This window comes from Sebastes umbrosus, chromosome 12 (genome assembly GCF_015220745.1).
Source record: "Sebastes umbrosus isolate fSebUmb1 chromosome 12, fSebUmb1.pri, whole genome shotgun sequence".
NCBI lineage: Eukaryota > Metazoa > Chordata > Actinopteri > Perciformes > Sebastidae > Sebastes > Sebastes umbrosus.
The window spans coordinates 32078940-32095136 of NC_051280.1; the positions used below are offsets into that span (position 1 = coordinate 32078940).

General features: G+C 43.5%; 1 protein-coding gene across 2 annotated transcripts in view; it reads right to left on the minus strand.

Annotated features, from left to right (window-relative positions):
* myo10 (myosin X) overlaps positions 1–16197 on the minus strand; it is a 134243-nt gene that overhangs the window by 109816 nt on the left and 8230 nt on the right. The window contains exon 1 of one of the 2 annotated variants that reach the window (XM_037787267.1): positions 1078–1648. The exons of the other annotated variant lie outside the window; for it this stretch is intronic. The gene's annotated coding sequence lies outside the window, so the exon portion shown is untranslated. Of the gene's footprint in view, positions 1–1077; positions 1649–16197 lie in introns of those variants that run through there. 2 annotated transcript variants of the gene reach the window in all.

Below are 16197 nucleotides of genomic sequence, written 5' to 3' on the forward strand. Positions count from 1 at the left end.
TACATTTAACTCACCGCAGCAAAGAGAGCTGACCCACTACGGCAGGAAACCTGAAATTAAAATAATAAATTACAGCGAAACCCAATGTCTCTCTTTCAAAAACACAGAAAATATTTAGCTAATCGCTTCGGTTACTGCATTCAACCACCGAACAGTTTTAGTGCCAACGGTCGAACCAAAACCACAAATGACACCGGAGATTAGGGACAGATGTCAGAGCAGTAAAGACAGATCCGCCATATGAAATCCATATCACAAAGATTCACCACACAACGCGTACAACCTGCAGCTTTTTCAGGCAGAGTGTTTTTACCAGACACAAAAGGGACACAGAGGGAAGATGTGAGGTGAAGTTCACAGCAGATCCCGACAGACAGTGAAGAGCTGACGGCCTGCCAACAGGCTCCAGTAGCGCTGGTTTATCTTGATGTAGAAATTACAGAAGTGACTGCACTCGTTCATAAAGCATCACTCACGAGCATCAGCTAAAATGCCTTAAATTGTTTTCTCTTGAAAGTCAGAAACACATAAAGAAAAAGAAAAACTGGAAGCTTCAAAATGGGCAAAAGGAAATCTGTTTAGTAGAATTCATCCAGAGCTTTCAGCCTTTCCACCGACCACAGGATCAAACTTTTAACAAGCTTCCCTCTGCTTACAGTTGCTCCTGGGTTCTTATTCTACCGATGATGACTTCAACATTAGCTCAGAGGCTCCGTGGTTGGAATATATTTAAGAGCCCAGACTCAACTTTAGAGATGGTCAACATATAGTGTGTGGTGCGTTTCCTCTCAGCCCGGACAGAACTGCTTTAAACACATACGCTGACACCTTGTTGCCACGGGATGATTCAAATTGACCCTTTTTTCTGTCTGTTGCTATACTGTGTTTTAAGTTCCTTGAATGTAATGTAAACTATGTCTGTGACGTTGCACCATGTGACCGTTCATTTGTGTATTTCTAAAGAGTAAAGTAGAGAAGAAGTAAAGAATACAGCAACATATGTTTGACACAAATGTAACACAGTATAACCGCAGCTTTTAAATAAAACACCAGCTCACAACCCACTCAACAACACACCTAACACCTGGTGGGTTTGAATTATTAACAAAGCTATTGTCAGGAAGGGTCAAAGGTCACGTCACTCGGCGCGGTCTGGTGTTTGAGAGTGGGCGGCAGCAGAGGTGTCGACCGGAGGCTCCGATAGGATGCAGCTGCTCGTCGGCGGACCGGCGGTGATCGGGTTATCAGGAAAAGAGACGTGATGAAGAGGCGTCCACCAGGTGATGAAGGGGACACTGACTCCAAAAGGACGGCACTTTTCAGGAGATGGCAGGTCGATTAAAGAGCCAGTAGAACCAGATTACAAATGTTTTATGAAACCATTTCAGCCGTAAAACAAATGGGAGGACAACACTTTCCCACGCTGCGTTCTGAAAACTTCAGAGACATCGAGTTGAGGGAGATGAAGCTCTCAGTGTCCTCCTCAGCTGCTATGTGGATAATTAAAAGGCATGTTAGTCGTGGATCTGGAGAGCAGCTGTAGGGTGGATCCGTGCGAGTTTGCAGCTGACTCGAGAGAGAGAGAGACTTCAATCAATCAAACCGCCAGGGGAAAAACACAAGGCAGACTGAGAACAAGAAATCCAACAGAAAGCACTGCAGCAGAGGAGAGTCAGCAAACACAGCAGCTCTGGACTCTGGACGGGACGCTCTCATTGTTTACATGTTAAATATGTTTGGGACTGTTTTGTCTAAAACAGGAACCTCTAGTCTACAGTATGAGGTCTAACCTTCAGCAAATGACAACTTCTCAACTGTTGATGAAATAAAGAGAAGGAGGATTTTTTATGCAAGATAATATTCAGCTTATGAAGCTCTCAGCAAACCAAAACAGAGCTGCTACACCACATATTTAATAAACACATTTTGTGTAAGTTTGGAGTGTTATTTAACATCCTTCACAACGAGCCAGTACGACATGGTTGGTACCGATGGATTCATTAGGTTTTCTAGTTTCATATGATACCAGTATCTTCACTCTAGCTTTAAAACTGAGCCGCTACAACCTACAAATCTCAAGTTCTTCCAACTGAGTCCAGGTGACTTTATTTTACATTAGCAGCTACCGTATAACCAGAAGCACGGAGGACTCCCCCGCGGTGTGTAACTACTGCTCTAATGACAGTTTTCTCTCCGCCCGGCGCCGTCATTATCACCGCTGGAACTTTCTCATCTCACTTCTCTGCAGGTGAACGCCATCCAACAGGTAGTTTTCTACCTCTGACACCAAGTCACCACGTGTTAACACACAACACACTGACGTGCCTCAATGAAGGAAGTGACGGGACATTTGGTATCTTTTCTATATCCATATCGTCTCTACTGCTCGTCAGGGTCAGTTAAAAACCTTCTGAAACAGCACCTTTCCAGGAACAGACTCCCAGACAATATGTTTTTATTAATGCAGAAATGTGTTGCTGAACACCAGGTCCCTTTTTTCAATAAATCTAATTGCTCAATCGTCCATAAACTGGCTCGTGGCCTTCTGTGTCTGAACATGTCTGATTCAAGTTTTTCTGGATGAATCTGTAGGATTTGGTGATGACACCTGGCTGACTCAACGGGGCGTGTGAGTTTCACCGTCCTGCAGCCGCGGAGTCTCAACCGGCGGACTCTGACCCCAAAACCAGGGAATCAGTCTGAACAAGGAGGTGTTATTAATCACTGGTGTTTATTCCTCCATGTGACTGCAAGTAATGTTAACATCAAGACGTCTTGATTGAAGGTTTTCAGATGATTTGACTTTATTCTCATAATGTGACTTTTTTTATCTTGTAAAGTTATGACTTTATTCTGTAAATCTCAGATGTTTTTTTCGGCTCCAGGCAGATTATTATTATTTTTTTTTTGCCTAAAATGTCTCTTTTGATAGTAAAGGTTGCTGACCCCAGGTCTAAATTAAAACAATGAAAATTATAAAGCAATGAAAAAGTGACACCCTTCAGACTCCATATCATAATGATGTTATTTTACTGTAGAGCCTCCGTGAGTCTTTCTGTCATCCACAGTGTGGACCCGACGGCCGGTGAGCAAACACTCGCCCTCCTTCAGCGTTCCCTCAACAAACCGACCTCCACATATTTATTTACCGGAGCTATGAATTCCTGATGACAGCAGACGTTTGTTTCGCTGAAGATGAGTCACCGTGTCTCGTTAACTAGTCAACAGCTCTCATTATGTTGTTCTGGTAAACTCGCCGTACGCCGATGACACCGTGGTGTGTTAATGAGGCCGGTGTTTATGACTCAGCCGTGTGTTCACTATTCAGTGTAGATTAGACTTTGAAACGGGTCAATCCCTCACGACATGAAATTGCCCCATTTCCTACTTTGGTGCTGTCACATGAGCGGGACGTCTTTACATCCAAATGGACATAAATGTGTGTCACTGCTCAGTAACACATTGACACCATTTATGACGTTCCCTTGAGAAGACTTTGAGTGTGTGAGTAAATATATGAATGTGTAATTACAGGCTGAACATAATCAAACAAACAATGTGCAATGACTCAATTCATAAAGAGAAAACAGAGTTTAACATGTCTTTAAGGTCAGACTTGGAAATGCTGGAATGTCGCGACTCCCCCCTGAATATCTGAGAGAGGCGGGTGAGTTTGGTCGTGAGAGGAGGCCGATGGAGGAAACAGGTGTTTGTGTTTATAGCCCCGACCTGGCTGTTTCTTAAGGATTGTTAACACGCTCTACTTACTGCAGGCTACGTGCTGTAAAACACAGCAGACCTGCAGCTCAATGGAGAAAACAGGGCAGCGACTCTGCAGCATTTATATGTTGGATTCTTCCATCGGATTGAATGAAAATACTCCTGTACCACATGCACCTTCTTTTATAAAAGCTGTGGACCATTTCAGCCTCCTTTTACAGACCTGAATATGTCGTAACTGGTCGACAAGACGGTCCTGTTACAAAGCCAAATTTGCAACTTTTGCATGACTTTAAGGCCCTGTGTCTACACATATACACATATTTTTATAAAACAAATATTTCCCCCTCCATTTAAAAATAAAAATCTGTCCAAACGACCTTCGTTTTACAAAATATCTCTGTCCACAATCAACAAAACAAAATCTGCACCTTAAAAGGCGTTTTCAGAAATATCCGTTTTTGTGACCCAAAACTCCGTTTGGACGTAGAGGAAAATATCTGTTTTTAAAAATACCTGCACGTGCAGACAGGACCTAAGTTGCACCTTAGAAGTGTCATTTTTTGGCTGCACCTGCACCCGAGGTTCAAGGTTGATTTCTGACTCCAGAGGAGCGCTGCCAGATGTTCAACCCGGTATCACTCCAAAGTGTGTTATAGACCCGCCTCGACACCAGAGGATAGCATGGTGTCGGTGTCACATTTTGCCTATTACACACCTTTATGAAGGTGCAGTATCAGCAGGGGTCCAACAAAACCACTCACTTAGGTTTAGGCAGCAAAACCACTTAGTTAGGTATCGGAAAAGCATCATGGTTGGGCTTAAAAGAAAAACCTAAACTAAGTAAAATACGCAACATCAGTATGGAAAACACGTTACAAACGTGACTAGCGTAACTTACAAAACAAAACACCGTTCTCCTGGTTGAAAGTCCTGGGTTTGTTGGACCCATCCATCTCCCCACCCACCCAGAACAAAAATAGTTTGAAGTTTGTGTTTGAGCTGATCTAAGACGGTCACACTGTGACCTTTTACACTTTTTCTCAAACTGCAGAGCTCTTCGTTTTCTTTGAATTGGCTGGTTATTTCATCATTAGTGCCAGCACCCGGTCGGTCGCTGGCCCGGCTACAGACGACCGAGAGGATGGTCCCGTTTCAAGACGGCCACATGAAACAACAAAGGGGGTAAAAACAAACTCTGAGACATTTTTAACCCCCCGACTAGAACATAAACACACGTATCCTGTGCATGCGAGAAAGATGAACGTGTTCAAAAGAGATTTGAAGAAGCCCTTTGAAAACAAACAGCTTTGAAGTGAAGAAATTCTAACTTGCTTTTTCCTGTCTGGACTCATGTCTTTGGTCGACCGCCTTCCTGCTTTTCAGGTGGAATATTTTTATCCCGGCGGCGGGCATTTGTGGTTCATATTCATATCTGTTAGGGTTAGAGAAGGCCAGTGTGGATCCTAAACCATGTGGGATGATCCAGGTAAAGAAAAGGACTGATAAAAACAATCGTGTCCATCACTAAACCAACTTGTGATGTGGTTTGTGAGTAGACAGTCAGAGCAGCTTGCAGGTGAGACAGCAGCAGCAGAGCGTTGCTGTAAAGAGCCTGAATGCAGTCGACTCACCACGGCTGACTAAAAAGTACAAATAAATACTCTTTTCTCTTTTGTGTTTTTTTTCTGAATGAGGAGGCGCTTTCAAGCTGTTTTTGGTTTACAGAACAAAGCAGACAGTGAATCCCACAAGCCCAGGCTGTAATCTCAGTTATGCTTGCTGGGCAGCTTCCTTGTTTTCTCGTCACCGAGTCAAACATGCAACATCCACAGAAAAACGCAACAGGGTTTTTGTCTGACATTTTTAGTCAGGGGCCTCTGTAACCTAAAAATGGAACCGGTTAGTTTTTGTTTTAAAAAGGGAGAGACTGGGATGTTTAGCCACGGTTGCTTTTTTATTTGACCTTTTGGAGGTGACACGTCCGTCAGCAGGACGGCATCAAACCTGAGGATACGTTGCAATGAAAATAACTGATTCCATTTAGGTGTTTAAGGGCGTTTTCACACCTGTAGCTGGTTTGCTCTGCTCCAAATCAGGGACCGAATTGTTAACGTGCTGCACATTGCCTCGAGTTTAATTTGTGTTCACACGGCAGCATTTACAAGCGGACCAAAAATTTGGTGGCAAAGAAACGGCCCTCTCTCTTTTGTAGTAATGTTGTCTGGTGTCTGGTGTCGACGTGCACAACGCTGCTCGCTACCGGAGCTGGTTTAATCCAAAGAGGCGCAATGCTTTCTCCAGTTGGGCCGGATCGAGGTCGGATAATGTTCTCACCACAAACAAAGTGTACCGAACCGTAGCGCAGCTCGTTTGGGACCGAATCGAGAGACCACCCCTTCAAGGAGGTCTCGGTTCGCTTGTTTTGGTGCTGCACCTGAGTGCGATTGCTGCGTTCACACCTGCCCAAACGAAGCGCACCGAGAGGTTAAACGCTCCAGGGTTAGATCCAACCCAACTAAACAAGGCAGATGTGAAAACGCCCCTCCCACTGAGCAGCACCTCTCTAACACAAGGGACCGGCTGCACCACCATCACTGTTGTTTATCCCATCACAGAATCTCTGAATATCATCAGCCTTTGTGTCGTCTACTTCTGCTCATAAACACACAGATTCTACTTTCCAGATTCCATGAAGCCAGACCACAGGAAATCCAGCCTTGATTAAATAAAGTCACGCTATTTATTCCTGTCCGAGAGCTATTAGTCAAAGGAAGATCGATGCCGGGACGTCTGAACGATGAAGTGTGGAGTCTTTATTTTTGATTAAAAGGAGAGAACAGTTCAGAAATAGGGGCGATACGGGATCTGAAATCAAGGTTGTAACCTTTAAATCAGATCAGAAAGTCCCAGAGAACTGCATGCAGTGAGAGAAGTTTGTGATTAGGCAAATGTCCTGTCTGTGACTCATTAGTCACCACAACCATGCGTGAAGAAGAGCGATTCGTCTCCGCCGCCGTCTGAAGCAAACGAGCCAAATCAAACTCACATGAAGAGAGGAATTCTGAATCCAAAGAAAGAAAGAAAGAAAGTTTGCAGAGACTCTGCAGCATCAGGATCAACGAAGAACAAACTGGACTCAGACCGGTTTCCACCACTAAAGACCACTTAAAGCCCATAAAGGGGGGGGGGAGGTAATGACCAAACCCCCCTCGCTAAAGCCCACCTGACCTACTTTCTTCTCCTCCGTGTGTGTGTGTGTGTGTGTGTGTGTGTGTGTTCGTCAAAGTCAGCATGTGCACGAGAGATATTGTTTGTACAAGTGTGTGAAAGCAAGAGTGAAACAGTGTGTGTGCACATACAGTTACATGCATTAAGTGACTGTTGAGGAGGTGTTCATGGAGGATATCATGTGTGTGTGTGTGTGTGTGTGCGTGTGTGTGTGCGTGCGTGCGTGCGTGCGTGCGTGCGTGCGTGCGTGTGTGTGTTACGGGCTGGCAGCTGAGGCCAGAGCCGCCATGTGTTGCCCAGCTGTGGTCGGCTGCCGTTCGGTTCTGCAGACTCGTAGCGGAGGCAACGGGCAGAATATAAATACTGTCTTCCTCCTCTCTGCCTTTCTTCTGGGACAAACAACAGACGCCTCGTTGTGCAGTTTTACCCTGAGAAACACACTGTGTGGCTGATTAAAGCCGTATTTCACTGTGACCTGAAAGCGTTTAAAGGTGGGGGAAAGTGGTGGCACATGTAAGTCAGGACTGGGTCTCGGTTCAAGTCTGGTTCTTGAAGTTTTAAGTTGAATTTGGATGAAATCAAACTTTATTTTTAACACTATTTATGGTCAGCATTTTTTCAGCAATTTAACCATTCAGTTTTATCGTTAGTGGCGGAGTCCGCCGTTCCCGTGTCGGATTCAAATTACCTACACACGTGAGGTCAATTTGATCTCATTGCTCTTCGAACAGCGAGTTTCATTAAATTACAACAACTGATGCAAACGGAACATTTCCTTCTGCTGCTGCTTCACAATAAAAGCCATGAGACTTGAGGGTGGCTTTTATTGTGAAGGAGTCACAGGAAACAGGTGGCGAGATCATTGTTTTCTTAACCTCTGCTCAGAGCTGACACTTCCTGTCCCTGCCTCACAACTACAGCTTTACACCAAGCCCCCCAGGAAGAGCGCCGGACGTTGATGAGCCGAGGCTGGAGCGCCAAGCCGCGACGATGGCGTGACGTTGGGACCCCGTGACCGAACCGTGTGACCGAGCGGACGCTACTTCGCTTGTTCCACGTGCCCAAAGATCCGGGTACTTTTCCAGACGGAAGTCGAGCCGTTTAGGCTTCATGCTCCACTGAGCAACTTTCATAGGAATGAACAAGGCCCCGCCTCCAACGCTGGATCCAGTTCTCTTCATACATCCATGCTTTCCACTGGACAACCACGGTTCAAATTTTATTATGAAGTAGCTGCAACTTCCTGTAGTCTCAGTCGCCGACGTTGGTGCATCAGAAACAGGTCTACAGAAAGATGTGGATGCTTCTCTGCACTCTGGGTTTGTTTTAAATATTACGTACAGGAATGAAAAAAGAGGACAACACATCACCGAGGTCAGAAACACCTACAATCATGTCTGTTAGGAAACCCACTCACTCATACTGTGATGTTCCAGACATACTTTTACATACTAGCTTTGCTCCGCCACGTTGGAAAGGCCCAGACACACCAAGAACTAGCAGCGATGAAGGCCGCCCGTTGCGTCGCCTCACGTCTCCTTTGTCTTGGCCGACAAGTTGCATTAGAACACACTGCGAGGATGACAGCCGACGGCCGGTTAGCATGTACGTTCTGCGCCTGCATGAGAGGAAGTAACTCTCCACACCAGTAGGAGGCGGTCATCTGTATTCATCATTCAAAACAGGAGACAGGACGGTTCCGTCGCCGATTCAACATGCTGAATCGGCCGAAAAACATCCGACACGGGCAGACTAGAGCCAACGATGCGGGACACCTAGGACGACAGACGCTCACCGACGGCCCCAAACTCTCCGACGGCCGACCGCCGGCTTGGTATGTCAGGACCTCAAATGATAACGGTGGTTTAAACGCTCATCCGGTAAAAGTTATACCAACTTTTCTTTCAGCTGTTTTGGGAAACTCCCGTACACCACCTCCTACAGTATATTCAATAACATGAGATTTCCCTCTCATCCCGTTCAGTCACTCCTTGACCTACATTTTCACATTCTGCCTCTAGTTTCTGAACGACCTCTATCTCAGACAGATCTGACTTCAGGAAACGAGCCTCGACCTTCAGGTATAGAATCCCGTTTGAAGCAGTTTGACCCACCGAGCTGCACAGATAACCTCGTTCATTCTGGCTCGTATGCTCAGGTTTAGTGTGAGAAAGGCCGATGATCCCGGGAAACGCTTTTAACTTCCTCTAATGACTTTATGGCTTTTTTTTGGAAAAGTGTCAAGTCACTGAGTGCACTCGCGAAGACGGTCTAATAACTCTGGTGGCTTGGCCGTAGGAGACGTGGGTTAAGTGGCGAGGCGAGGGTGGAATTAGAGGAGAATTACTCTGCAGTGCATGTGTACACAAACTGGAAGGGTCTGTTTAACCATAGGAGACCCAGAAGTGTTTAAAACACCATATTTCACACAGTCTAATGAGGAAATTATCGTCTGGGACGCACTTAATGCTACACGTTTCAAAAAGAGAGGTCAGAGGTGATGTCACTAAAACAGTTCAGTGCTGGAACAGTCCAACAGTTTACTTTAAGACATGAAAACAAGCTGTGGTTCAATCTGTAGAAGGACGGTCCAGCGCTAAATGCTGGATTGATTGGTGATTTAAGAGTCATTGAACTAGCTAAAAGGCGTCCCGAGTTTAAGCCAGCAACAACAACAAACTGTGTATTGATCCGTCGGCGCTCCTCGCACCACAGAGGGATGACAACGGGCCAGACGGCGACTAAATGGCGACTAATTAACGGCGTCGCTGTAAATCAGACTTAAACAGTTGCGCCTTAATTATTATGTTTCTTTCCATGCTTGAATCAAGAGATTACACCGAGGAGTTGGTCTCCAGGCTGGATTCGGTTTAAATTTGATTTGATTTTTCTTTCAAAAGGTCTTTTTATTAATTGTCAATAATCAATAGAACAGTCATTATGCAGGGAATCAATCATACCTGACAACAACATAAACACAGACAGCCACAGCTGGCCACATGAGACACAACTGATTCTCAATAATGGATTCATAAAATTCAAATTGTAGGAAATACAGGGAGAATATCCACAAATAAGTCATGAAATAATAATAATAAGAGAAAAAAAAATAATAATTATAAAATGTAATAAAGAAATAAAGAAATATAATAATAATAATAATAATAATAACAATAATAATAATAATAATGACAATAATGAATAAAATAAATAAATAAATAATAATAATAATAATGACAATAATGACAATAATTAATTAAATAATAATAATAATAATAATAATGAATAAATAATAAGAAAAAAAGGAAAAAGAAGATACTACTACTGGCTACTCAGAGATTACTGTAGTGGGTTTCTCAAAAATGGATTAGATTATATTTTTGACTTCTAGGTTACTTATAAGTAGGGCTGTAAATCTAAAGTTTTTTTTCGGACAACAGTATGATATTTGCTGATATCACAAAGTCTGCCACGATAGGATTTAGATTCGATTCAATTCAGGAGCCTGCGATCGATGTGAGACGACATCATCACGTACATAAAAAGCAGATAAAATATGATTCGACAATTTCACAATAAAGGCGATATTTTCACTTTGCATCGATGCTATTGGATCGTTGATCACTGAATCGATGTATTGTTACACCTCGGGCTGGGCAATATATCGATATCATATTGATATTGTGATGTGAGACTAGATATCGTCTTATATTTTGTATATCTTAGTATTGTAATCTGGTTTTAAAGGCTGCGTTACAGACGTCCAAACTTTGTTGCCACCTCTCTTCCTACAACCCAAAGACACAACAACACATAAACATGTAATTCCAAAAGTTATCTTGATCATTGAAACTTCAGTAAGTCTTAATGGACTTCATGAATGAAGAATGACTCTCTGATGTCTACAGTGAGGAGACATCACTCCACGCTGCGCAGAAAAAAATCAACTAGCTCATTAACTCAGATAATGACCTGACTGCTTCCTGTACAGCAGCCAGAGTCAAACTCTAGTCTGATGAACCACGGAGCGCTCGGAGGAGTCCTGAGAGGAGAAGACCTGCACTCTCTCTCTCTCTCTCAGGACTACACCATCGCATGAGAAGCAGCTAATTGCTGGAAATGGATGTTTGGTTTTTCGGGTTGTGCCCGGCCAGCACTTGTTGTGTTGTTTTATGTTGTGTGTGTGTTTGTGTGGACGGGGCTTTCCAGGAAGGTGCTGTCAACAGAGTCCAGATCAGATAACCCTCCTCCTCCTCCTCCTCCTCCTCCTCCCTCCCAGATCTGATCACAAACACAACTGGATGTATCAGAGACAATAACCAATGTTTGTGAGTTAGCAAATTAAGATTTTTAGGTTGTTGTGGCGGCTCAGTTTTTAAAGCTAGAGTGAAGATTTGGTATCATATGAAATTAGAGAACCTGATGAATCCATCGGTACCAACCATGTCATACTAGCTTGTTATGAAGGAGGTTAAATAACGCTCCAAACTTACGCTAAATTTTGGCGAGGAAAAACTGTCATGTCCATTTTCAAAGGGGTCCCTTGACCTCTGACCTCCAGATGTATGAATGTAAATGTGTTCTATGGGTACCCACGAGTCTCCCCTTTACAGACATGCCCACTTTATGATAATCACATGCAGTTTGGGGCAAGTCATAGTCAAGTCAGCACACTGACACACTGACAGCTGTTGTTGCCTGTTGGGCTGCAGTTTGCCATGTTATGGTTTGAGCATATTGTTTTATGCTAAATTCAGTACCTGTGAGGGTTTCTGGACAATATCTGTCATTGTTTTGTGTTGTTAATTGATTTCCAGTAATAAATATATACATACATTTGCATAAAGCAGCATATTTGTCCACTCCCATGTTGATAAGAGGATTAAATACCTTTAAGGTACATTTTGAACAGATAAAAAATGTATGATTAATTTGCAATTAAATATTTTAATAGATTCACAGCCCTAATAAATAGAGCAGTAAGGATAGAGAGTAAGAATAAATTAAATTAAATTAAATAAGAGGTATATGCAACTCTGTAGAAAGAATGATAAAACAGTAATTAAAGACAACATTACGACATCGCCGAACAGCTGCCTTTAGACATGCTGTATGTTTGCCTGTAAAGACGGTTACTGTAGTTGAGTCCGTCTAGGGAATGGAAAAAAGCCAAACAGCTTCCATCCTGCAGGTGTTTCCATTAAATCATTACAGTGGTTTGTGGGCCAGGTGTGTGTGTGTGTGTGTGTGTGTGTGTGTGTGTGTGTGTGTGTCATGAATAAACTGCCCTCAGGCATGTGTGTGAATCGTACTACAACCTCTGTAGTCAGGTGTGTTTTGGACAGGTGGGACAGAAACCCAGAGCCCGATGTGTGCAGGTGAGAACACGCAGATCATGTCCTGGTGACACCTGTCCTCCGTCCTGCAGGACTCTCCGGGGAATCCCAGATACAGGCTTGTTTTGGTTTCAGTCATTTGGAACTTTTTTATTCTTTGCTTTTGATTTTTTGTATATATACAGTATGTTGTATATATTTTATCATTTCATTGGTGAATTTAGTTATTTTCAGATTTTCTGATCGCTGAAACAATTAGTCGATTGTCAATTGCCAATTAATTATTTAAGTCATTTATTAAGCGAACATGTAAAAACCTTCTCTGTTTCCAGCTTCTCAAATGTGAGGATCTGCTGTTTCTCTCCTGTTTTATAAAACAGATTTGTGGACGGAGGAACGTTTGAGTTTTTCAGACAGTTAGTCCGACAAATTTGCAGAGGACACCCTGTTCTCTAAGAAACTATGATGGACACTTCTTTACTATTCTTGGACATTTTATAGACGAAACAATGAAACGGTTAATTGGAAAAATAGTCGTCAGATTAAGTGAGGATAAAATGATGAACGATGAACTCTTGCAGATTCTTTTTTACTTTTATTGGTAGTTTTTCTTATCATGTGGTGATCGCTTAGTGGCAGCAGAAGGAGATATAAATAAAGAATACTCTAAAGAAAGAAATATGAATAAAGGATCAAACGTTGCACTCCAAAACCAGAGAGAAACATTGATCTGAATCTTGGCCCACAGACTGAACGGCAGCAGGTCCGACACGACCCGGATCAAAACGCTCGTCTTCCTGCAGCAGAGCAACACCTCGTCGGTGAAGATAAATCAAAACCGGATCCAGAAACCTCATTCCTGGTTTTAATTGACCATTTCAGCAGCGGGGTGGGGGGACGACCACGACGCAGCAGGACGCTGAGGGATTAGTGTCAGGAGAACGTCTCAGACACAAATATTACCTCTGCAGCCAGCGGACCGAGAAATGAGCTCTGAGCTATCAGGCAGCGGTTTGAAGGTTCCCCTGTTACTGCAGAGCTGTACAGTAAGTACAGTATGTGGTCGGGTGAACGCGTCACATACAGGAGGAGTGACGGATTTAACATCAGCTTAATGTTCGATCTGCCTTATTACACAGTGACGTGGGAGGTCATACAGAGGTCAGGTGTAAAGGTGTATGAATGCTACGATAATGCGCGAGGCGTTTAGCGTGCATGAAGAACACCTTTCTTGATTTCTGCGTGTCATTTGTACGCCATGTATCCTGTACTCACTGCGATGTAAACACATCCGCGTATAAATGCTACGGTAAGAGTTAGTGACGTAGTATAAAAAGCAAGAACGACCACTTATGGTGGGCCGGCGGCTGGAGTTGGATGGGTCCAACAAACACAGGACTTCTAACCAGGAAAGTTGACCAGTGTTTTGTTTTGTAAGTTACATTAGAGACGCTTTTTGTTGACGTTTGTGATGTGTTTTCCGTAGTTGGGTTAGGTTGTTTCCGTACATATTTTACGTAGTTTACGTACTTATTTTAAATCCCAACCATGACGTTTTCCCTTACCTTAATAACTAAGTGGTTTTCTTGCTTAAACCTAACTGCTGATGTTTGCGTTGAGCGCAAATAGTAGCGTATAAATGACACGCGAAAAGGCAAAAATGCGTCCACACGACACGCAGAATGTCAGTGTGATGTCGTGGTATTTATACACCTTATGCCAGGATTACACGATACTACACGATATTTTTGATGGTTACAATGTCAGATTAGACGATTGAGAGTCATAGATCCTTGTCGTGACTTGGCCGCGACACATGACGGACTACACATCGGTCCCCTGTTCCGACAATACACGCACTCTCCCGGCACCGCCGTCTTAATATACGGGCTTACCGGGGCTCAAGATGAAGACAGCCGTCTGCAGAGCGTGCTCTGTGTGAACACACGTGTGGAGGGAGCTAGAGTTGGAGGGAGAGGTCAGGAAGTGTCACAATCCGGAGGAATGTTTAGAGCCATCCGACAGGAAGTCGAGACTTTATAGAAAGCCAGAGGAGGAAAGAAAGAGGAGGAGAGAACAGAGGGAGAGGAAGGTGATGAGATTATGGATGGAGGGAAAGAAAGATATATGGATGGAGGGAAAGAGAGACAGGGAAGTAATAGATGGAAAAGAGATTTACGGTCCCTGCTGATCAAACTGAAGACCTGCAGTAAAGAATCACTCATGCAGGACTAAATGGTCAACGATTGGGAAGCACTCGAGCTCCTTTACTTTTCACATTTTCATCTCTGACTGGTGACTCAGTTTATACAGATATTCTTGCTTTCCAGCAGTCATATGCATTTAGTTTTTCAAGCTCTCCGTTTCATGAAAGAGATAAAAACGTTTTGTCCTGAAACACTTTATTGTACATCGAGGACATTAACTTATGTCAAGTTCCCAGTGTTCCCAGTTTGGCACCTGATTTTGACTTTTTGGTACATTAAGTAGAATCACAAGTCTTTTAATTCTTATCAGTTATATTCTAGTTTTAGTCGACAAAGTCATAAACGACTTTGTTTAGTTTTTGCCAGTAAATACGGAGACTTAGTCTAACTTTAGCGATGCTTTTTTTTGTCCCGCTGGACTATTTCATGAAAACTTTACAGTCACATTTCTTCAAACAGGTTTTATATAAAAGTGTGATGAACTTATTTCATGTCTTCATTTGTCTATAAATGGTGCAAACATACATTTTAAGGAGCCTGCAGTCATTATCTTTGGTGTGTTTAGTTCTCATCTGTCGACGGCTGATGTTTCCTGTTTAAACAACGAGCGGTCCATCTTTCACATCGGGGTTTCATATTCTTAAATTGACAAAACAAATGCACTCTTTTTTTTTCTATGGTCGGTGTTCCTTCATGTTGTCACTCTAGAAAAATGTGTGTAGTTTTGCATACATGTTGTTAAAGAACACAACGCTGCAGCTGTGAGCGAGCTTAACGTGGTTAGAGGAACATTTTATGAAATGAAAACAAAAACAAATAAAGACGATTGTAATGTTTATCCTAAAACCCTAATCCTTGCAGTCAAAACATATGTGAGAGATCGACCTTCACCTCGTCCTCGTCTGGACCCGTTATCACAATAACGCAGACCTGCACACACAACGCCGCTATCGTGGCGTCTAAATCACAGATTAACCCACAAACTGAGACGAGAACCTGGAGGAGACGGTGGTACGGAGCACTTTGAGGAGATCAAGTCCAAAAATGTCTTATCTTAAAAAGGAACTAATCCCTCGGTGTGTATGAACAGCAGCGATCTGGTCAGTCGGCCATGTCGGCGCCTGCAGCCAGTAGAGGCTAGTTCAGTCTGTGCGGCTGTTTACGGCTCTGTGTTGGTTGTCGTTTGCTCAAGGACACTTCAGCAGAGTGGATGTTTTAAGTCTAGTCCTGAACTTGGAGTCTCACCAGGAGGCTGCTGCTATTAAAACCATCAATTCAAATGAGAATTTTGGTCCACGTTCACCACCGCAGCCAAAAAGGAGGAAATCAGAATAAATAGGTTTCCTGTCTGGGCCTGGTCTCTGGAGTCTGGAGCTACAGGCCTGACACGCTGTTTGATTTCCCACAGTCACAGCCGCCCCCCCGCCCCGCCCCGATATACACCAGAGTGGGCTGAGACAGAGCAGTGAAACCAGATTCAGATGGAGTTCAGGCGGCTCTGGCTCACATCCAGAGTGTCTGCCTTCTTGAGAAGGTGTTATTTCAGCAGCAGCAGCGTAAAGAACACTCAACAGACCAGCAGCCATGTTTTACTTTCACTAAACATTAACAATGACGTGAGAAATGAGATACCAGCTCCCCGTATGTGACTCTGGAAAACAAGGTTTCTGTTGCAAACTTAATTAGAAGCTTCAAGGCGGGAA